Source organism: Rhinolophus sinicus, chromosome 16 (assembly GCF_057876585.1).
Source record: "Rhinolophus sinicus isolate RSI-liver-muscle chromosome 16, RSI-T2T, whole genome shotgun sequence".
In the NCBI taxonomy this organism is placed as follows: domain Eukaryota; kingdom Metazoa; phylum Chordata; class Mammalia; order Chiroptera; family Rhinolophidae; genus Rhinolophus; species Rhinolophus sinicus.
In genome coordinates this window covers 87007944-87033039 of record NC_142516.1, presented here as the reverse complement: position 1 = coordinate 87033039, position 25096 = coordinate 87007944, and positions in this window count along the sequence as shown.

The window sequence follows — 25096 nt, the reverse complement described above, 5'->3', positions numbered from 1 at the left end:
TATATTACTAAATCATATTTCTAGGTATGAGGTGACCTTACTGCTACTTGAAGGTGCCAGAAATAGACATAAAACTTTGTCTTCAGAGAATGGCATGCATCTTTAGTTTGCTTTTTTTTCAATTTATTTTAATTTATTTCTTAAAGATTTGTATTAAAATATAGCTAGAATACAATATTATATTAGTTTGAGGTGTACACCATAGTTATTTAATGTTTATATACCTAAAGAAGTGATCACCATGATAAGTCCAGCAACCATCTGACACTGTATCAAGCTATCACAGTATTATTGATTGTATTTCCTATGTTATACATTACATCCCCATGACTTATTTGTTTTATACCTGGAAACTTGAACCTCGTATTCCCCTTCACCTCTCCCCCCCTTTTAAAATTTTTCTATTACAGTTGACATTCAGTATTATTTTATATTAATTTCAAGTGTACAGCATAGCAGTTAGACATTTATATAATTTAAGAAGTGATCCCCCTGACTAGTCTTGTACCCACATGGTACTATACATAGTTATTACCATATCATTGACTATATTCCTTATGCTTTAATTTACATCCCCATGACTATTTTGTAACTATCAGTTTGTTCTTTTTGCTCCCTTCACCTTTTACACCCTGCCCTCCAACACCCTGCCATCTCTCACCCCAACAAATCTAGTAGCCATCTGACACCACACATAGTTATTACAATATTATTTATTGACTATATTCCTTATGAAATACCTTACATCCTCATGACTACTGTGTAACAATTTGTACATCTTAATCCCTTCCACCTTTTCACTCATTGCCAACCCCCCTTCCATCTGTCAACCATCAAAATGTTCTCTGTATCTATGAATTTGGTTTTGTATTATTTGTTTACTTTGTTCTTTAGATGCCACAGATAAGTGGAATCACATTACATCTGTCTTTCTCTGTCTGACATACTTCCCTCAGCACAAAACCCTCCAGGCCTATCCATACCACCACAGATGGCAACCCATTCTCTTCCATGGCTGAGCAATATTCCATTGTATAGGAGTATATTTACTTCCTCCTCTTTATCCATTCTTCCATCGACAAACACCCAGACTGCCTCTACATCTTGGCCATTGTAAACAATGCTGCAATGAACAAATGGATGTGTGTGTCCCCTCAAAGTAGTATTTTGGGTTTCTTTGGATAAATAGCCAGAAGTGGGATTACTGGGTTCTCTGTCTCTTGTTATAGCCTTTGTTTTAAAGTCTGTTTTGTCTCGTATTAAATATTGCTATCCCAGCGTTTTTGTTGTTGTTTTTGTTTTGTTCATTTCCATTTCTATGAAATATCTTTTTCCATCCCTTAACTTTCTGTCTGTGTGTCTTTTAATCTGAAGTGAGTATCTTGTAGGCAGTGTATGTAAGGGCTTTGTTTTCTTATCCATTCAGCTATCCTGTATTTTTTTTATTGGAGCATTTAGTCTATTTACATTGAAAGTAATTGTTGATAGATATGTAGCTATTGCCATTTCATTAATCATAATTTTGATCATTTTTTTCCATCTTAAAGAAGTCCCTTTAACATTTCTTGTAATGCTGATTTGGTGGTTATGAACTCCTTCACCTTTTCCTTAGCTGGGAAGCTCTTTATCTGTTATTCTACTTTAAATGATAGCCTTGCTGGGTAGAGTGATGTTGGTTGTAGGTCCTTGCTTTTCATCATGTTAAATATTTTGTGCCAATCTCTTCTGGCCTGCAAAGTTTCTGTTGAGAAATCAGCTGACAATCTTATGGGAGCTCCCTTTTAACTTACCAGTTGCCTTTCTCTTGCTGTTTTTAGGATTCTCTCTTTGTCTTTAACCTTTGTCATTCCAATTATAATGTGTTGGTGGCCTATTGGGTTCATTTTGTTTGGAACTCTCTGCATTTCCTGAGCTTGTGTGTCTATTTTTGTCACCAGGTTAGAAAAGTTTTCAGTCATTATTTCTTCAAATATGTTCTCAATTCCTTGTTTTCTCTCTTCTCCTATGATGCGAATGTTGTTATCCTTGATGTGGTCCCAGAGGTCTCTTAAGTTATCCTCATTTTTTTGGATTTTTTTGTTTCTTTTTACTGTTCTAATTGGGTGTGTTCTGCTACCTTATCTCCCAAATCATTGATTCCATCCTCTGCTTCATCTGGTTGCTGGTGATTCCTTCAAGTGCATTCATATCAGTTATTGTATTCTTCACTTCTGACTCGTTCTTTTTTATGGTTTCTATGTCCTTCTATGCTTTCTATCTCTCTATTGAAGTTCTCATTACATTCTTTGAGCATACTTATAACCATTGTTTTGAACTCTGTTTGCACTCCAATAACCATTCCTTGCCTCCATTTTGATTAGTTCTTTTTCTAAAGTTTTCTCCTGTTCTTTCCTTTGGCACATATTTCTCTTTTTCCCTCATTTTAGCTGCCTCTCAGTTTGTTTCTATGTATTAGGTAGATCTGCAACATCCCCCAGTCTTGGCCAGATGGCCTTATACAGTAGGTGCCTTGTGGGGCCCAATGGCACAGTTTCTCTGGTCACCTGCACGAGGTGCCCAGGAGTGTACCTTGTGTGGGTTGTGTGTGCACTCATGTTATATTTGAGCTGTGATTGCTGTTGACATGTCAGTGGGAGAGATTGGCTCTCGTGCTGATTGGTTGTGGGGTTTGGCCATGTGCACAGCTTACAGGCTGCTGTACAGGGGGCTTACTCCACTGAGTGGGACTTGCCCCAGTGGGCTGTGGTTCCTGTTGAGACTTCCCTTTGGGTGTGCTGCTTGTGGGACTAATTGGGTGGTGCTCTGCTGTAGCTTGAAGCCAGCCTCCAAGTATGTTAGCTCTGGGGCCTTTTGGGAGAGGCTCCAGTCCACATCCAAGTCAGTCACTGCCTGTGACCAGCCGGGGACGACTTGATAGGAGCTACAGAGTGATCTGCAAGTTAGTCACTGCCTATTCTAAAGTTGGAGGCACATGAGAGAGGCCACACTGTGAACCGAGGATGTCTGCCACCAGTTCCAGGCCTGGAGTAGTTCGGCAAAAGACCAAGACACCCTGAAGACTGCTGTCACTTGCCATCTCACTTAAGGTTCAGCCTCTGATATAGCTTTGTGTGGTACACAATTTGGTGAGGCAGGGTCAGAAAAGTTGTGGTCACCAGGTTTATGTACACCCTGGTTTGGGGCCAGTGCTGAGCTTGAAGCTCTGGGTAAACAGGCTGGTTGCCACCCGCCTGGGGTCTGTTGGACTCTGATAGTTTTCCAAGAAAGAGTGCAACCTGGGTGGGGCTGGGTAAGCTTAGAGAAAGTGCCACAGGTGTTGGGGAAGTTCCATGGAGTAGGGTCTCAGTCAGTCACCAGGGTGGAGCTGCAGAGCTCACCAGACCAATCAGATTCAGATTTGGCCATAAGCATTGGGGGAAGGCTAAACACAGGAAAGATGGTACACTCCTGCCGGCTGCATGAGAGTAGGACCCCGCCACACACACACACACACACACACACACACACACACACACAAACACACACACACAGGGAAAATGCCAACTGTCTTCCAGCCCCCTCCAAAGCCACACACATCAGTCTGCCCCCTGTATGCCTCCGACTCCCCCCGAGTCACTGTCCCTCTGCCAGAACCCAAGGTGAGTGCCTGTGAGCGAGTGAGTCTATGTGCAGGCTCTTTAAGAGGATGGCTGGGTTTCCCATCACCTTCCATCCCACCCAGATGTTTGGAATCCCCACTGTTTTTGATAACCAGATAATGTGGGGTCTTCTCTTCCTGGCACCAGTACTCTGAGCTGGAGAGGTCAGTGTAGGCCTGAGTTCCCTCACTCCTCTGGGGGGACCTTCCAAGGCCAAGAAGTCCCTCCCGGCTCTCAACTGCCACATGAAGGCTTGGGATTAGTCAGTTCCACAGTTCTGTTCCTCCTACCAGTCTCAACATGGCTTCTTTTTTACACCTTTAGTTGTAAAACTTCTGTTCAGCCAGACTTCAGATGGTTCTCCAGGTTGATTGTTCTATAATTTAGTTGTAAATTTTTCATGGAAGAAAACAGGCACAGTGTTTATCTACTCTTCCATCTTGGATGTCCTTTCTAGTTTGCTCTTAACATGTACATTCAAAGAAGTCAGCAGGCATACAGCATTCATTCTAAATATCAGTAGAAGTAACCAAACAGTGTGCATATTTTTAGTTAAGGGTTAGTTTAGCAAATTGAGAGATGTTTTTAGTAGAAAAGTATCATAAAATATTACACCCATTATGTCGCAAATCCAGCTAACTTGTCATCTATGGGACATAGCCCAGCTCTCTCCCCTACTCACAGAAATTCCATAGGGTTTATGTTTGGGTTTGCACTTTGACTTTAAAGGCTTGCCATTATGTCACAAAAATGGGCACTTGGTCTTTGAGGTTTTCGGAGTGGGTTAATGATATTTGTGTTGAAACTTGTAGAACTCACTACAGACTTTTTGATGTAATATGCTTGATTCATTCATTAATTCATTTAAACATTGGGTGACTGCAATTCCTTTTCAAGGCCAGTTTTCTATCTTTGCAACAATCTGGAGAGAAAATACAACAAAACCCTTGTTTGTGATTTCCATCCAGTGAATTGCATGGTAGAAAGAATTTGTAGAAACCACATTACAGTGGATGGTGGAGACTAAAAGGGAAAGGGGAAGTGGGATGTTGAGCTCTGTGTCTCCTGCCTGCCCTTCAGGGGACTCCTCATGGACAGTCAGTGAGTGCTGTCCCCTCAAGTTTTTCTTGAGCCAGGACTGTAGGTGTGGCCAAATATGTTTGCTATCGTGTGCATTTCCCCATGTCCAGTTTAGGGGAACTCAAATACTGTGATTCCAACAACTCTGGCTAACGGTTGGACTCTTACACATTTCTTAGTATCAAAGACAAGTTTTGGATGAACTTTCCAGCTGCAGTATCCCTAAAATGAGAATTGCAGTTGACATGGTATGCATGAAGAGTTATCTCTCAATGGTCCCTATGGGAGTTTTATAAATAAGCTTGTGTACACATTTTGGAGGTTTTCAGGTAATTTTTTTTCTATAGAAATATGATCAACTGGAGTGTGGATAGATTTTCAAATCCCTAATAAGTATCCTGAACACACAAATAAGTGTGTATGTGTCACAAGCAGGTGTAAATCTGATGCCCAGATAGGAAAGAATGCACAGACTGCACTGGGAATGTAAGGATCATTTATCTCAACAGAAAAAGGCAGATTTTGTGTCCCTTTATGAGTACATTTTCTTTTCTTAGTCAATTTAAAACAGACTTAAAATGTCTCCAAAGAGAACAAATTGACCATTGTGGTTGGGATCGCTCCAATCTTAGTGTTTTCAGGACTGGCCAGTTCTTGTTGATTGGGTTATAATGACCTCAGCGGAAATGTTTTAATGGTATGAGGTTAAGGTTCATTTTTTGGAAGGCTGAAGGTTGGTATTAATAAGGTGAGGAAAACTTAAGAACTAAAAGAGCCACGTAAAAAAGGAATCTATTCTCTAAAGTGTTTGAAAGAACAGCTATCAGATTGGGGAGGGGGCCAGATTTAGCAAACAGTTATCAGAGCAGTAACTGCAGGTTATGAAAAATTTTCAAGAGTTTTGTGTTTTCTGAAGTGGAAAAACAAGAAAATAGGAGGTAAAAATAATGGGATCAGATGAAGATACTAGTGTTCTAAACGTGGCCAAACTCTAATACAGGTGAGATTAGAAGAAGCAAAGAAACAGAAATGTCTGTGGATGAATCAGAAATTAATCTTGTTCCATCATTTTGGGTGGGAAGTGTGTGCTTTTGTAGACAGTGACTTCTGGAGGTTTCCAAAAAATCCTTAATTTAGGATCTTTCAAAGGACTGGACGTCTGGTAGTGGAAGTGTGTGTGTCATTTAAGTGAACCCAGGTCTCAGCACCGTAAGTGTGACATATGACTGCCTGGAAGCACTGCTCACTGAAGCTCAGGCAGCTCTTGGATGTGTCTGCACATTTGCCAAATAGGCGGTGTGAGCAGGACCTCTGAGCACCAGCTCACCAGCATGAGGCCAGTCTCTGTCCCTGTGCGTAGTGCTGTGAAATAGCTGCTCCGTTTCTGTTATGGCTGTGGTTTTAGATAATCATAAAGCACACCAATGTTTTTCATCTGCCATTTACTTCATATGAGCTCTTGGAGAGGTCAGGATAGCTCTTGGTTTCAAAAGAGTGTTGAAGTAGTTGACCTAAAATCATATGCCTACATTCAGTATAAATGTGTATCTCTTATCTTTTGTCAGGGTAATTAGCCATCTGAATTGATTTAATTTCCATGAGAAGTTTTTATTCTAAGGGTAAATTTACTCATAAGTCTGTGACTGCATATCTTGTTTGGCAATTTTTGGTTTCACTCTTTGTGTATATTCATTAAAAAACAATTAAATCACAGTTACCCCAGGGAGTCTTTAGATGGTTTGTGTATCATCTGGACAGTTTCCCAATAAAATACACAATCATCAAGTTGTTTATTTCATGTGAGAGAAGGAAGGCGGATAGGTTTGGACAGTAATGTGCAAAGTAACAGTACTTTATAGGACACCCGGGAGGTGCTGACCACTTTGCTTCTTCTCAATCAAGGAGATTGTGTAAGAATCCTACTTTAGTAGTTATGTGTAACTGGTGTCTTAATTCTCACCCGTAGGTGTTTGTCTTTGCAAGATCTAAGAACAGGATGACGCTCCAGAAAGATACAAAAGATTTCCTGACATAGTCAAGAAAGATGGACCTGGGATGACCAGGCTGGAATCTTAAGAAGGTACAGGGTTAGGTTACCATCTTAAGAGCAAAAACACAGAAGTTAATATAGAAATGGTAAAATAGGACTGACTTTATTATCATACATAGTAATAAATGTCATGGATATGAGTTTATGTCAGAGCTCTATGATATCTAAACGTGGTAACTAATCTCTCTGGTTTGCTTGTTTTATTTTGCTTTATAATTTCTTGGTGCATTTTCTACTTTCCCTAAATACAATACTTCAGTATCTCTTAAGAGACCTGCAGACTTACTTCTCTAAATGAAAGAAAGGAAGGTAGAAAAAAGCTGTGAGTCTTGAGAGCAGGGAAGCTTTGGTGGGAAGCCGTCGGGTGGACGCCTTTGTATAATCACAGAAGAAAACAAAGTTTTCTTTGAAAAGACACTGTGCTTCTTTATTCCTCTAGAGTTTATTTCCAACTCTCACAACCGTGCAGTCCTAATTCTCATATGAGACATGCAACCACCACTGGTTTAAGCTTTTATGAGAATGTGAAGTCTTTAACAGTGCTTCCAAGGAAAAACGATTTAGCGTTCCAAATATCTGGCTTCTACAGAGCATTTGAAAATGAACCCCAGGAACTTGTAGGCTCCCTGGCTTATCTCAGAGGGCTGAGTGCATGGCTCTGCGTACGTGTTTTGCCTGGTGGCCAGGAGGGAACAACCATCCCAACAACCCTCTTCCAAGGTGGAAAAATATTCTGTGTTAGCTGCAGTGATCTTATGGTTTCCAGAGCTTACATTTTGTTACAAGAGGATGATTTTCAAGCTCAAGTGTGGGGGCGTTTTTGTTTTGTTACAGACCTATGAGCTGTAGAGGGCACAGGGACGATCTGTCTCACAAGCAATGTTTAAAATGTTTCATTTCAAAAGAAGTTGACAAGAAACATTCAATTTTTCCTTGGCTATTTTAAAAACATCATTATGTGCTATTGTGATTTATGGCTTCACTTGTCATACTGGCACCTGCAATGGATAAAATCATTAAAACCTTTTTTTCAAGTTTTTATTTATCAGAGCCATGGAAAAATTACATTCCCATTAGCTTTGGTTGAAAAAGTTGGAAAAGCCTGTTGTAACTCATTCCAGGTAATTTTTTTTTTTTTTTTGTACAGCTATTACTCAGACCTATCTAAAGAAATAGTTGAGTGTGAATTATTTCAAAATCAAAATAGTCTCCTTAAAATTTGAAATGCATTCTGCACCTGAGGTGCTGACAGCCATGTCCATGCCAAGCATTTGATCCATGAATACCCATTTTCCAAGCACAGCAGCCCCTTAGATCTGCATCTCTTCCATTTTTGCTGTGGGCCATTTTCAAAGAGGGATCGGGAAGCAGTTCAGTGATCATAAATCACACTGATGGTTGGGAATAAAAAGGGTTCCTTTGCTTCTTCAGATGTGGTTCCACACATTTTTACACATCTTTATGCTAAATCAGAACTCCAGATGCAAAGTTATGGAGCTTACAGACATCATGACCATTTGTGACATTCCAAGCAATAGGGCTTCTTGGGCTTCAGAAAGGACAGGTCAGTGCAATAAAAAACAGCGGACAAGAGGGTGCTTCCCACTGCTGTGCACACATGTCACTGAGTGATTAATCCAACCAAAGAAAGCATTCACTGCACTTCATTGTGTTGAGGAAATATTTGATACTTACTCATTAAATGGACTAGTTTCATTTTTAATTTTAAAACAAGCAGCCTTTCCGATAGCACTATTGACAATTTTCCCCTTATTTCTACGTTCCTTTATTCTCCCAATGTTTTTTAAGTGATAAAACTGTGTTGCTTTCCTAATCATAAACGTATATTTAAACATCCTTACCCAGTGTTTGATACTGAATAATATTGTTTGTGATACTGTTTAGATCCCACTGCCCTCCCTGGCTGTTCTGCTGTGACATGTCTTCTTCTTCCATTCCCACTAGTGTGATTCTCCTGCTTGTGTTAACTCCTCCCTCTTGAGCAGGAGCCATTGTTCTTCCCAGTGATTTCTGGAGACATGGCTGTGGGGACAACGTGTGTGAGGATCGTGCTTCTCGAGGCACCAGGGCAATGTTAGCATGAAGGAGATAACTGTGCCTGTTCACGTTTTCTCTTCTTCAACTTCTCCTCCCGGCCCCCCATGACTCCCTTTCTACCCATTCTCAAGGAGGTAAACAGTATACCAGATCTCACTTCCAAATCTCCAGCGCTTGAACTCCGGCCAAGAACATTTTCACCAGGGTTGGTATCTCTGTATTTCTCCCCACCACTCCAGACTGTCATAAACAGCAAGTGCCTTTCCAGCTTGTAGAACAATGTCTCTGGTCATTACCTCTAAACTCTAGACCCCTGTCTCCATCCCAACACCAATCTGGGGAGAAAAACAAAGCTTGTTTTAAGTGTATGTTTGATGATGATAGAAAGTGATTATTTTAACAGCTGAAATGTGCTAGTTTCTTTGAGTCTTACTTTTATTTAATTAAGCATGTTTTTCTTTATTTATACTTGTTTTTAAGTTAATTATGCAATACTTTTATTTTATTTTTCATTGTAATTTATTATTCACCCTTTAATAACAGAAAATAATTATTACTAGTTCTGTTTTTAAAAAGCAAATAGACCATATATCTTGAACTGTGTTAATCTTGGCTGGGGAGAGGATATATACCCAGAGTCACATCTAATCTGTCAGGAAGTCAGATTGATTCTAATTTCCAATACATCCAAAGTCTGACCATTTGTCACCACCTCCACTGCTGCCATCGTTCCTCTCCTGCGTCAGTTCAATGGCCTCCTCACGCCTCTCACTGGTCTTCCTGATTCTTTTACATCTTTGTTCTCTGCTCTGCACAGTGACCAGCATGAGCCTTTTAAAACATAAACCCGAGGGGGCGTTCCTCTGCTCAAAGCTGCTCAATGGATTTCAGAGCAAAATCCAAAGTCCGCCATCGATCCGGAGGCCCTCGACCACATGGCAGCCTCCGCGGGCCTTGTCACCTGGCCTCACTCCGCCTGCTCACTGTTTACCCCCTGCCGCACAGTGGCTCTTTTCTGTCCTTAGAACATTGCCCTGCTCTGCCTGAACAGACCCAATGGAAGGTATTTGCACTGGTTGTTCCTTCTGTCAGGAATAATCTTCCCTTCAACGTCTGCATAATGGAGTTCCCTGCTTCACTTTAAGTCTGCTGCAATGTTACCCTCAATGCACCTACCTAATGGACCATACTTAAATTGTCAACCCGAGGCCATATTTACCCTTCAGCCCCTTCTCCTTATCCTAACCCACTGTTCTCTTTTCTGTAGCATATCACCATTTAACATATTATATTTTACCTATTTATTATATTCATTATTAACTACCAGGCTTCCAGTGTTGAAAGTGAGCCCCACAGGAAGCCTGGGTCACTTACCTGTTTATACACAGTTGTATCTCAAACACATATAACAGCAAATGACATGTAGGAAAAGTTCAATATATATATATTTTTCTAAGATTGAATGAACCCCAGTAAAACCCCAGTGCCACTCAAACACCTCCCATTTCAACATGTGGTCCTCATGCTTCCCTCTCAACTTGCCCAATCTTAAATCTGCATTTGCCTAGCCTGCCCCAAGCCTTTGAACATCTGCAGTGCAGAGACACTGGTTCCAGCTTCAGCATCTCCAACACATATTTGATAAGTGTCTATTAGGTATAGAAATGGCATCCTACACATCGGGATTCAAATGGTATAGGACAAATTCTTTGACCATGGCAGCTTTATAATCTGAGTGAAAGGGTCTGTTGGGAGGGGAAAATGAGTGACAGAACAAAGGCGAACCTCCCCCCTCTAACTTTAAAATGTAATTATATCACTACCACAACCATCATGTGATAAAATAAGAAACATTAATACATTAACTTACATGATACGATCCACAGTTATGTCTGCACTGGCTCAGTGTACACGTTTTAAATATTTCCTTAAGACAATTACTAAAAAGCTAGTCATGAGTAATAACTTGTCCCAAGCTCTTCCCCTGGAAGCAGATTGTGCCTTCATTCAGAAGGCCCTTACTTGTAATGTGACCAGAGACATGGACAAGGACGGGTACAATATGGCCTGTGACAATACACTACTGTAGGGGTTCTTAAATAAAATTACTGTTAAAAATGCAAACATTGGATATGTACCGTAGTGTTGGCGCAGACAACAAATGCCATAGTAATTCACAGGAAGGAATAAATTCTAAAATATGAGGCTAAGAAAGTTTCATAATACTTTAAACTAGGCTTTAAAAAAAGAATTCAGTTTACACCAGTTGAGAGGAGAGAGTATTATGGAGGAAATATATTTTTCAAAACCAAACCAGTTGAGTCCTAATACTTGTGGAGCCTAAGACAAGATTTTAAATGGAGGCCCATATGCTAGATGCCTAAATATTCAAGAGTTATAAATCAAGCTTACAAACTATTTAAGAACATACTATCTATCTTTCTACTCTGATAAATAGCTTTATAACAACAACCTAAAAGGCTGGGTTTAAATTCAACATTATTAAAAGTCTCCTCTAGAACATGGCAGGAGCTATCACTCTTCTGTAGCCTTCTCTTGAGTCACCTCATCCTGCTGGAGATTTCATACATGCACCTTTGGACACCAGCCTGAACATTTGAGCTCAATCCACACTCTGCAATTTGGTCATCTCTCAGGCCTAAGATGTTGCAGACAAGCTGCACAGTCTGCTCTTGAGGGAATGGATGTAGGGATAGACCACGTGGGTCTGGAAGCTCTGGGATACCAGCTGACCGTGGTGTGCAAAACACAAATACGAGAACGTGTGGGATGCAGCAAAAGCAGTTCTCAGAGGGAAGTTCATAGAACTTTCTACATTAAGAAACAAGAGAGATCCCAAATAAACAATCTAACTATACGTCTTAAGGAAATAGACAAAGAAAAGCAAATTGAGCTCAAAGTTAGCAAAGGAAAGAAATGAAGATTACTGCAGAAATAAATGAATAGAGAACAGAAAATCAATAGGAAAGATTAACCAAACTAAGAATTGGTTCTTTGAAAAGATAAGCTGTGGACGTCATCAAAATGGCAGCATGAGGTGAGCCTCTGGAAATCTCCCCTGGAATTTACAACAAACTAAACAGCTCCAACTCCACAAAGGACTCCGTGCACAACAGACAGGCAAGACGAAGAGGCTCACTATTGAATTCACCTAACGGTGGGTGAATCGCATGAGCAGGGGAAGAGGGAAGGGAGAAGTGCAGAGATGGAGCAGCGTGGGCACAGGATGCAGACCTAGCCCAGTGCTCTGAGCTCGCTGCATCCCGGAGCTACCAGAGCTGCGGGAGAGGGAAGAACTCGGACTGCTAGGGCTCTGCTTATGGCCTACAGGGCTGAGGGGACAGCATATAACACGGCTGAACCCAACGCTCACGGCAGAGACCTTGGAGAAAAGACTGAGGAAAAAGGCTGAAAACGATGGTTTAAGCCCTCACTGCCGAGCAGAGAACGGAGCCTTAGGCACTGAGACTAGCCACCCCCTCCCTCCCCTCCCAGAGCTCGCCCTGCCCCACATGCCCGATGCTAGAAGCGGAACAGTAGCAGTGTCAGATCAAAAGAACAGAATATTTGCTGTTCTGAGAACTGTGGACCGCAGACACAGATTCGCAGCCCAACTAGTTCCGGCAAAGGGGAGGGAGCTGTGGAAGCAGGAATGGATTGGGTGGTGGTCACCGCCATTGCTCTGGGCCACCTCTCACAAGTAACCTCGCCCCTGACCCCACCTATCTGGGCGGATCGCTGCAGGAGTAAACAGAACTGCTGAAACATACGAGCTCTGAATATGGTGCAAGAAGAACTTTAGAACCTCAAAAGCTCTTCGCATACCCACAGGAACACTGTGCCCTGTGACACAGACGAACTATTAACAGAGGAGAAGCCCGTCTCCCAGGGAATCCCTCCATTGTGTGACAAACTGGAATAGTGCAGAGGAAACATAGCAATACCGTGTGAGAGAGAAAAAAAGGCTGCAGTCAGAGAGAAAATAAAACATTCTACCAACATCTACTGGAAAACAAAAGACAGACCTCTTCCTATCAACCTGTTGCAGAAGCCACTCCTGCAGATGTCTAGGAAGGTAAATAATAAATCATTAATAGTCATGAATAACCACATCAACAAGACAGCTCAGAAAGAAAGTGAAACCACTCCAGAAAATGAACTTAAAGATATGGAAATATGTGACTTAAATGACAGAAAATTCAAGATTGCAGTTCTGAAAAAACTCAACAAGATGCAAGAAAACGCAGAAAGGCAGTTTAATGAACACAGAAACACAATCAAAGAACAACATGAGCATTTGACGAAAGACATTGAAATTTTAAAAAAGAATCCAATAGAATTTCTGGAGATTAAGAACTCAATAGAAGAAATTAAGAATGAAATAGCCAGCTTAGTAGCAGAGTTGACCAGATGGAGGAAAGAATCAGTGACATCGAAGATAGAAACCTGGAAATGACCAGATGGAAGAAGAAAGAGACTTGAGACTTAAAAGAAATGAAGGAACTCTACAAGAGCTTTCGGACTCAATCAGAAAGAGCAATATAAGAATAATAGGCATACCAGAATGAGAAGAAAGAGAGAAGGGAACAGAGAATATATTCAAACAAATAGTTGATGAGAGCTTCCCAAACTTGTGGAAACAACTGGATCCTTGAATCCAAAAAGCAGATACAACACCTAATTACCTCAAATCCAACAGGTCTTCTCCAAGGCATGTTGTATTGAAGCTGTCAAAAATCAATGACAAAGAAAGAATCCTTAAGGAAGCCAGGGAAAAGAAGACGGTAACTTACAAAGAAAAGCTCATTAGATTATCATCAAATTTTTCAGGAGAATCTCTACAAGCCAGGAGGGAGTGGAACCAAATATTCAAACTATTGAAAGAGAGAAATTTCTGAGCCAAGAATAATATATCCAGCAAAATATCCTTTAGATATGAAGGAGGAATAAAGACCTTTCCAGACACACAGAAGCTGAGGGAATATTCTAATACACGACCTGCACTAAAAGAAATACTAAAGGAGGCTATTCGACCACCATCAACAGGGACTATTTGTGGCAACCAAAACATAAAAAGGGGGAGAGTAAAGGCGTGAAGCGGAATACAGGAATGGAGAAAATAAGCATGCTGAAGAAAATGGAATACTCCAAATATCAAACTTTCTTTTCATAAACTTAAGGGAAACCACTCAAAATAAATCCAGAACTGAAATATATACTGTAATAAAAGAAGAAACAGAGGGAAACATCATAGAATAGCACCACACAGAAATAATAGACAACAGCAAAAAGGCAAAGAAACAATGGAGACACAACCTTACCAGAAAACTAAAGACAGAATGACAGGAAATCCTCACATATCAATAATCACCCTAAATGTAAATGGACTGAACTCACCAAAGCAAGGCACAGAGTAGCAGATTGGATCAAAAAACTAAACCCAACCATATGCTGTCTCCAAGAGACACATCTCAGTTACAAGGACAAGCATAGACTTAAAGTGAAAGGGTGGAAATTGACCCTCCAAGCAAATGGTATCCAGAGAAAATCAGGTGTAGCCATAATGATATCAGATGAAACAGACTTTAAGGTGAAAAAGGTGACAAGAGACACAGATGGACATTTCATAATGGTAAAGGGGACTATAAAACAAGAAGACATAACAGTCATCAATATTTATGCCCCCAATCAGGGAGCCGCGAAATACACCAAGCAACTACTAACAGAACTAAAGGGAGAAATTGACCGAAACACAATTATAGTAGGAGACCTAAATACATCATTGACAGCTATGGATAGATCATCCAAACAGAAAATAAATAACGAAATAGCAGCCCTAAATGACACATTAGATGAAATGGACATAATTGACATTTATAGAGCACTTCATCCTAAAATATCAGACTATACATTATTTTCAGGTGTACACAGAACATTCTCAAGGATAGACCATATATTGGGACATAAAATCAGCCTCAGCAAATTTAAGAAGATTGAAATCATACCAAGCATATTCTCTGATCACAAGGCTTTGAAATTGGATATCAACTGCAAAAAGAAAGCAGAAAAAAACACAAATACATGGACATTAAACAACATACTTTTAAAGACCGACTGGGTCAAAGAAGAAGTTAGAGGAGATATCAAAAGATACATAGAAACAAATGACAATTAAAATACATCTTACCAAACTTTTTGGGATGCCGCAAAAGCAGTTTTAAGAGGGAGATTTATATCATTACGGGCCTTACTCAAGAAACAAGAAAACTCCCAAATAAGTAACCTCATGTTACATCGTAAATAACTAGAAAAAGAAGAACAAATGAAACCCAAGGTCAGCAGAAGAAAGAAAATAACAAAAATCAGAGCCGAACTGAAGGAAATAGAGAACAAAAAGACAATAGAAAAAAAGAATGTGACAAAGAGCTGGTTCTTTGAAAAGATTAACAAAATTGACAAACCCTTGGTTAGACTTACTAAGATAAAAAGAGATAAGACACTAATAAACAAAATCAGAAAAGAAAAAGGGGAAGTTATCACAGACGCCTCAGATATACAAAAGATCATCCAACAATACTATGAAGGACTATATGCTACCAAATTCAATAACCTGGAAGAAATGGACAAGTTCTTAGAAACACATACCCTTTCTAGGCTGAATCATGAGAACTGGAAAATCTAACAGACCGATCACCAGTAACGAAAGTGAATCAGTCATCCAAAACCTTCCCAAAAGCAAAAGTCCTGGACCAGATGGCTTCACTAGTGAATTCTACCAAACCTTCAAAGAGGATCTAATACCAATAATGCTCAAACTCTTCCAAAAAATTGAAAGAGAGACAGTACTCCCCAAGTCATTTTATGAGGCCAACATTACCCTGATACCAAAACCTGGTAAGGACAACACAAAAAAAGAAAACTACAGACCAATATCTCTTATGAATACAGATACCAAAATCCTAAATAAAATTCTAGCAAATCGAATACAACAATGTATTAAAAAGATTATTCATCATGACCAAGTGGGGTTCATCCCCGGAGCACAAGGATGGTTCCTCATCCAAAAATCCATCAATGTGATTCATCCCATAAACAATATAAAGGACAAAAATCATATGATTATATCACTTGATGCAGAAAAAGCATTTGACAAGATACAACATCCATTTATGATCAAAACACTTAATAAAATAGGTATAGAAGGAAAGTAGCTTAACATAAAAAAGGTCATATATGACAAACCCTCAGCTAATCTCATAATTAATGGTGAAAAATGGAAGCCCTTTACTCTACGTTCAGGAGCATAACAGGGCTGTCCCCTATCACCTCTGCTTTTCAACATAGTGTTTGAAGTCCTTGCCAGAGCAATCAGGCAAGAGAAAGAAATAAAAGGCATCCAAATTGGGAATGTAGTAGTTACATTGTCACTCTTTGCAGATAACATGATGCTATATATAGAAGACCCTAAAGACTGCACCAAAAAGCTACTAGAAACAATCTTCGAATACAGCAAAGTAGTAAAGTTGTCGGCTACAAAATCAACGTACAAAAGTATTTCATTCGTATATACTAACAATGAAATCTCAGAAAAACAAATACAAAAAAACAATTCCTTTTGCAATTGCAGCAAAAAGAATAAAATACCTAGGAATAAACTTAACCAAGGATGTGAAAGACCTATATGCTGAAAACTACAAGACATTTTTGAAAGAAATTGAAGAAGACACAAAGAAATGGAAAGACATTCCGTGCTCATGGATTAGAAGAATGAACATAGTTAAAATGGCCATATTACCCAAAGCAATATACAGATTCAATGCAATCCCTATCAAAATCCCAAAGGCATTTTTTAAAGAACTTGAACAAAAAAATCATCAGATTTGTTTGGAACCACAAAAGACCCCGAATAGCCAAAGCAATCTCAAGAAAAAAGAGCAATAATGGAGGTATCACACTTCCTGACTTTGGCTTGTACTACAAGGCTACAATAATCAAAACAGCATGGTAGTGGCAGAAAAACAGACACATAGACCAATGGAATAGAATTGAGAACCCAGAAATAAAACCACATAAATGTGGAGAGATAATTTTTGACAAAGAAGCTAAAAACATACAATGCAGGAAAGACAGCCTCTTCAATAAATGGTGCTGGGAGAATTGGATAGCCACGTGCAAAAGAATGGAACTGGACTGCTATTTGTCACCATGTACCAAAGTTTATTCAAAATGGATCAAAGACTTAAGCATAAGACCTGACACAATAAACTGCATAGAAGAAAACATCGGTACTAAACTTATGGACCTTGGGTTCAAAGAGCATTTTATGAACTTGACTCCAAAGGCAATGGAAGTAAAAGCTAAAATAAACGAATGGGACTATATGAAACTTAAAAGCTTCTGCACAGCAAAAGAAACCATTGACAAAATAAAGAGACCACCAACTGAATGGGAGAAGATTTTTGCAAACAGTACCTCTGCTAAGGGGCTAGTATCCAGAATATACAAGGAACTCATGCAACTCAACAACAAAAAAACAAACAACCCAATTGAAAAAATGGGCAGAGGACTTGAAGAGACATTTCTCCAAAGAGGACCTACAAATGGCAAATAGACATATGAAAAAATGCTCAACATCACTAGTCATCAGAGAAATGCAAATCAAAACCAGAATGAGATATCACCTCACCCCAGTCAGAATGGCTATCATCAACAAGACAAATAGTAACAAGTGTTGGAGAGGCTGTGGAGAAAAAGGAACCCTCATACACTGTTGGTGGGAATGCAGACTGGTGCAGCCGTTATGGAAGGCAGTGTGGAGGTTCCTCAAAGAATTACGAATAGAATTGCCATATGACCCAGCAATCCCTCTCCTGGGTATCTACCCAAAAAATCTGAAAACATTTAGAGATAAAGACACGTGTGCTCCAATGTTCATTGCAGCTTTGTTTACGGTGGCCAAGACATGGAAACAACCAAAATGTCCTTCGATAGATGAATGGATAAAGAAGTTGTGGTATATATACACAATGGAATACTATTCGGCGGTAAGATGATATCGGAACATTTGTGACAACATGAATGGATCTTGAGAGAGTAATGCTGAGCGAAATAAGTCAGACAGAAAAAGCAGAGAACCATGTGATTTCACTGATATGTGGTATATAAACCAAAAACAACAAAAGAACAAGACAAATAAATGAGAAACAGAAATTCATAGACACAGACAATAGTTTAGTGGTTACCAGAGGGTAAGGGGGGCGGGGGTTGGGGGGTGGGAGATGAGGGTAAGGGGGATCGAATATATGGTGATGGAAGGAGAACTGACTCTGGGTTGTGAACACACAATGGGATTTATAGGTGATGTAATACAGAATTGTACACCTGAAATCTATGTAATTTTACTAACAATTGTCACCCCAAAAATCAAAAAATAAATTTAAAAAAAATTACAAAAGAATAACCGTATAACCCAGCAATTCCACTTCTGGGTATCTACCCAAAAAATCTGAAAACATTTATCCCTAAAGACACGTGTGCTCCAATGTTCATTGCACCTTTGTTTACGGTGGCCAAGACATGGAAACAACCAAAATGTCCTTCGATAGATGAATGGATAAAGAATTTGTGGTATATATACACAATGGAGTACTATTCGGCGGTAAGAAAAGATGATATAGGAACATTTGCGACAACATGGATGGATCTTGAGAGCATGATGCTAAGCGAAATAAGTCAGACAGAAAAAGCAGAGAACCATATGATTTCACTGATATGTGGTATATAAACCAAAAACAACAAAAGAACAAGACAAACAAATGAGAAACAGAAACTCATAGACACAGACAATAGTTTAGTGGTTACCAGAGGGTAAGGGGGTGGGGGTGGGAGATGAGGGTAAGGGGGATCGAATATATGGTGATGGAAGGAGAACTGACTCTGGGTGGTGAACACACAATGGGATTTATAGATGATATAATACAGAATTGTACACCTGAAATCTATGTAACTTTACTAACAATTGCCACCCCAATAAACTTTAATTAAAAAAAAGAAAAGCATAGATAAACAAAATTGATTAATCCTTAGCTAGACTCAGTAATAAAAGAGAGAATACGCAAATTAAATCAGAAATTAAAGGGTAGACATTACAACAGATGACACAATTGCTTTTAAAAAATCGCAAAGTACTATTATGAATAATTATAAGCCAACAAATTGTATAACTTAGAAGAAGTTATGGATAAATTCTTCTAAAAAATTCAAATTGCATGACTTAGAAGAAGTTATGAATTAAAAAAAAATAACAAAGAAATGGATAAATCCTAGAAATATACAACATACCAAGACTGAATCTAGAAGAAGTAGAAAGCCTGAATAGACAATAGCAAGGAGATTGAATCAGCAGTCAAAGATCTCCCAACAAAGAAAAGCCCAGGACCAGATGTCTTCACAGGCAACTTCTCCCAAACATCATACAGGAAATAACACCAACCCTCCTTAAACTCATCCAAAAACAACAACAACAAAAAAAAATGTAGAGAGGATGCACTCCAAACTCATTTTATCAGACCAGCAAGTGTTCACAAGAAAGACCTAAGTCACAGTGTCAGCAGTAGCCTTAGTCCTGTTAGCCTGAACACGCAAACCACTCCAACTCCACAACACAATGCGCAATCAAGTGGTTGTACGTGTCCATGTGCATTTTTATTTGTTGATTTTAAATTGATTTCATTGTTAGAACAAGTTTAGATTTACAGAAAGTTTGAGAAGATTGTAAAGAGAACCCTCATATACCCAGCACCCAGTTTCCATCTTTATTTCTATCTTTATTAACATCTTACATTGGGAAGGCACATTTGTTGCAATTGAGGAACCGACATTATGTTACATATTTTTTAAAGTTCAAAGTTTATGCCTAATAATCTTTTTCTGTCCAGGATTTCATCCATGACACCACATTACATTTAGTCATCACATCTCCTTAGGTTCCACTTGTTTGTGACAGTTTTTCGGTCTTTCCTTGTTTTTGATTACCTTAATAGTTTTAAGGTCTGGTATTGTGTGGAATGTCTCGCTACTAGAATTGATTTGTTTTTCTCAAGATGAGACCAGAGTGATAGGTTTTGGGGAGGAAGATGACATAGGAAAATGCCATTTCATCACCCCTTATAAACATACATACTGTGAATATGATTTGTTCTGTTGATACTGACCTTGGCCACCTGGGCTGAAGTGGTGCTTGTCAGGTTTCTCCCCTGCAAAGTTACTCTTATTCCCCTTTTCCTTTTTGGAAGGAAGTCGCTGTACACAGACTGCACTTAAGGAATGAGGAGTTATGCTTCCTCTCCTTGAGGATGAGGTAAATTCTGGTGTTTTTATATGATGGACTACTCAGAAATAAAAGAAAAGAAAAAACACTACTGATTAAAACAGTATGATTGAATTTCAAAAATATTATGATACATGAAAGAGTACGAAAGTGTACATACTGTAGGATTTATTTATGTGGAATGCAAGAATAAACAAAACTAATCTATGGCTATTGAAATAAAAATAGTGATTGCCTCCCAGGAGAGTGATTGACCAAAAAGAGGTACCAGGCACTTTTCTGAGGTGTTGAAATGCTCTATGTCTTGATTAGGAGGTATTCATTAGTAAAAATCCATTCATCTGTAAACTTAAGGTGTTGATTTCACTTATGTAAATCGTATGTTAATTGAAACATTACATTTAAAAAGAATGTAATGTTTCTTTCCAAAGAAGTCATTAATAATCCTGGTAAAAACAGATTTAGTACAACTGTTGATGGATCTTAAATTTCTCTAAAATAATGGAGTGAGAAAAAGTGCATACTTATTAAAGGTCACTAATTAAACTTGAAAAATGGAAGACAGAGGACTAAGGATCAACAAACAACAAAAATCAAACTGCGTGCACATACAGTAAGACTGCAGAGCTGAAGAAGGAACTGAAAGTAGAGTTTATGAGAACATCCAACTTCACAGCTGGGGGAAAACTCAAGGGGATGACTCATGTGCCTGCAACAGGCTGACCTCTGCACCCCAGTCTAGCAATTTTAGTGTACCCTTACATCTTTGTATAGTGACCTCGGGAGGTTCGCCAAGCTCTTGAAACAGTCTGGTAAGAAATAATCCCTTAAATTTTATGACTTTTCAAGGACACACACAGGTATTATGAAACTATAATTTTAAAAGCATGTGTAACAGGACATATAAAATATTATATTGTATAACATAAGAATGAACACAATTCTCACGTGACTGTCTAGTGAGTTGGTGGCTGCATTTCATTTTGTCTCGTGTAATTTGAGAAAATCTCTAGACAATTAATAAGAGAACAGAGAAGATCGTTTTTAAAATGGGGAAAAAAAACCTCTCTGAGAATAAATTAGGAAAAGTATCCATCATGCTGAAGAGAGAAAAGTCATAAAAGCTACCCTCTGTTGCAGTATGAAACAAACAAACAAACAAACAAAAAAACCTATCTGCATAAGAAATCAGAATTCTCAGAAAAACTATTTAGCCTCTAATGGACTCTGGGTAGAAACTATATCCTAGAAAAGACACAAAAAGCACTGAGCATAAAGGAAAAAAGAAAAAATCATAGAAACTTCATTTTGTATATTTGTCCTTGGGTAGAGAGAGAATCAAGAATCTTATACAAATGTTTTTCCAGGATCTTCATTATAATCTAGAACTGTAAAAAAATAGCTCAGAACCGAGAGTTTGAGGCTCAGATATTGTAAAACCTACATAAAAAAAAAAAAAAAATTGGTGGGATTAAGTATTTCATTATTAAAGCAAAAACCAGCCTATGGAAGTTCACATTAAAGGATTAAGATATAAATGCAGACAATCACATATTCCAGTGAAAAACAAAGAGAATACGGATGTTGATTACATCAACTTTAATTAAATCCTTCTTCCAGCATATACTTTTTTTATCACTCATTTTACAAACATTTGGTGAGGACTGATATTGTTCTGGGCACTCAGTTTTCACAGATGAATGAACAAAATTCCTCCTGTCAAACAAGTCGCTATTTTCCTTTTTTCTGGATTTTTTTTCTCTTGTGTTTTTTTGTTTGTTTGTTTGTGTGTGTTTTTTTTTAATTATTAGTATTATTTCAAGACTGGGAGATGGATCTCCTCTTAGAATTCCTTCTAATCACATAATTTTATTAAACATCTTTTTGCCAACTCAAGAGATCAGCATCACTAACCCATCTACATTGGTAAGAGCTTAAATAAACATATAGTTACTGTTGGGCTTGGAGAAAGGGTATTAGATGACTCACTGAGGGAGCTAAAGCCAACATAAAGGAACATTTATGTCTCATTTTCCTACGGCATGGGGTTTTGATTCCAAGAACTCCCAAGCCTAACTTATTTATTTAAGCATTTCTCCAACTGGTTGTTGCATTCTATGTACCTGTGACTCTTTCCCTATTTAATACATAAGTATTTTAAGTTGTTACAAGATATACCTGTTGCATTTGGATAACTAAACAGTTACTCAGACAACTGAGTGTTAGTTATCTCTATAGCTCCATCTCTATCTTTATCTCAAAATAGATATCTTTATCTCAAAAAGACAGAGATAGAGATATAAAGATGGAGAGAGAGAGAGAGAGAGGATAGAGATAGAAATAGAGTTAGAGAGGTGGTAGAGGTAGAGATAGAGATAGAGATAAAGATGAGAGAGAGAGAGAGAGAAAGAGAGAGAGAGAGAGAGAGAGAGAGAGAGAGAGAGAGAGAGAGAGAGACATCCACGATGAATAATGTGTAACCTCATTAGTCCATGAAATCGGGAAATAATTTTTGTTTACATATTGATCTTCAATGTGAATGTCAGTTCTAATGTATGAACTAGAAGTTCTCAATGGATAATAGGGAAATTGGTGAGTCAAATCTTTCCATGACGCTGAAGGATTTAATTCTGTCTTGATTCCTCCTGAATGTGCCATTCTTATTTTAGCTAAAATTGTTTTGCCTTGAGTGAAACTGAGCTGAGGAAGCTTGGCACGTTATCTTGTACCATAATTTGGGATTCATTGAAATTCTTTATTTTGTTTTCTTAAATTGTTGACAAAAATAACTTCAGAGATCATTAGGTAAAATCAAGAAAAATATTCAACAGATAAGTAATTACTAGTGTTAAAAGCCCAAATTCTTACACTGGGATAGGGGTATTTCACACACACACACACACACACACACCATATTTGAAAATGCTTCAATGATTGTCCATTGCTATCAAATAACAGAAAACAGCTGCATTTAGTAAAGTAACAACTGGACCGCAGTTGTAACCTTAGCTTTTCATTTGATACTGGAGCAAGAAACCTTTCACTACATGTAGTAATAGAAAAGCACGAGCTGCATCATGGTCAGTGCACCAGTGAGGCCGCAGAATCAAAAGAGCACTTACTAACTGATCTTCTCCCAGTCTCCTCCCTTTTAGTCACACACAGTTTCCTCAAGGCAACGTTGCCTATCTCCACTGGGCAAATGGCCTATCACATAGTAAGCACTCATGTCTATTTAAGAAAACACATAAATGATCTTTAAAAATGCTTATTAACATCTCTAGGAAGCTTAACAACTTTAAGGTTAAATTAAGGCAGCAGTGGAGAAGCTGCTCTTGGTAGAACTACACAAGTTGGCTATTTATATTCTGGGGTTGACTTGGTTGAGTCCAGATGCCCAAATAATGGCTCCAGAGCTATGTCCATCTGTCTTCCCTACTGGCTCAGCTTTTATTCTCTGGCTGTTCTTCAGCTGCTTTATGTGCTCCTTTTATCTCAGAGTACTAGAAAGCACAGCACCTATCCCAATGGCTTGAACAAAATTTCCAGTGAGGGTTCTGACGGTCTGGTCCTGTGTAAGACACCAATCCCTAGAATGAGCAAGACTGCTCTAGGATGAGCAGAAAAGAGACTCCGCTTGTTGTTCCCATCCAGTGTTGTACTACCTAAGATTCACTTACTTACAAGTGACAACAAACTATCTTAAAGCAGTTTAAGCAAATCAGAGAACTTATTGGCTGGCAGATCTGAGGAAATATTGAATACCTATGTCTCAAGAAAGGCAAGGGGGCATCTGGGCTGCAGGAGCCGTTGGACCAGGGACTTGCATGTTGCCAAGACACTCTTTCCATCTTTTGCCACATTTCTGTTTTCATCAAACTGCCCTTTCCCTTGTACTGGGAGTCATGCAAACATGGAGAGATGTCCAGTCACCAGACCATTGGTACTTCTATTTTCTGATTTAAGAATTTTCTGCTCAGTGGTTACAAAAATATTTTCCTTTGCTATTGTCTCAATATTTTATCGTTTTACTTTCCGAATGTAGGTTTATAATCTACCTGGAATTGAGTTTTCTATATGGTGTGTACTGATTTTATATATACTGTGGTAGGGGTCAAGTATATATTTTTTTTCTCTAGGTATATTCAGTCTATCTAATTACATTTATTGAAACTACTATTCTTTCCCTATTGCATAGCATATCATGGACCTTGTATATATGGGTATGTTTCTGAACTCTGTATAATCCTGCTAGACTATTATCTGTTCTTGCATCAATATCACAGTGTCAATACCACATCAATACCACAAGTGGTTCATCTTAAGTCTTTGTATTTGGTAGTAGAATGTTTTCCAATTTTGTATTTCCTTTTCAAAATTTGTCTTGGCCATTTGGAACCCTTCTGCAGTACTCTATAAGCTTTTAAAACTTCTCACTATTTTCCACAAATGAAATAAAGAAAACTCTGCTGGGATTTAGATTGATATTCTATTGAATCTACAGACAAATTTTAGGGATAACTGATATATTCACAATATTATAAATTTTAATCCACGGACATGGCATTAGCACTCCATTTATTAAATTAAACTTCATAAAATAAATTTATTAAATTTATTCCCAGGAATTTGAGTTTATGCTATTATAAATTATACTTTTAAAACTTTGTTTCTACTTGTTTTCTACAAGTAGAAAAGTACAACTCATTTTTATATTGACTCTGTATAAAGAAATTTTACTAATTTAATTATTATTTTTTTAATCATTTTTTAAATATTTTTTTTTCAATTACGGTTGACATAAAATATTATATTAGTTTCAGGTGTATAACATAGTGGTTAGACATTTATATAACTTACAGAGTGATCATCCTGATAAGTCTAGTAGCGCTTGACACCATACATAGTTATTACAATATT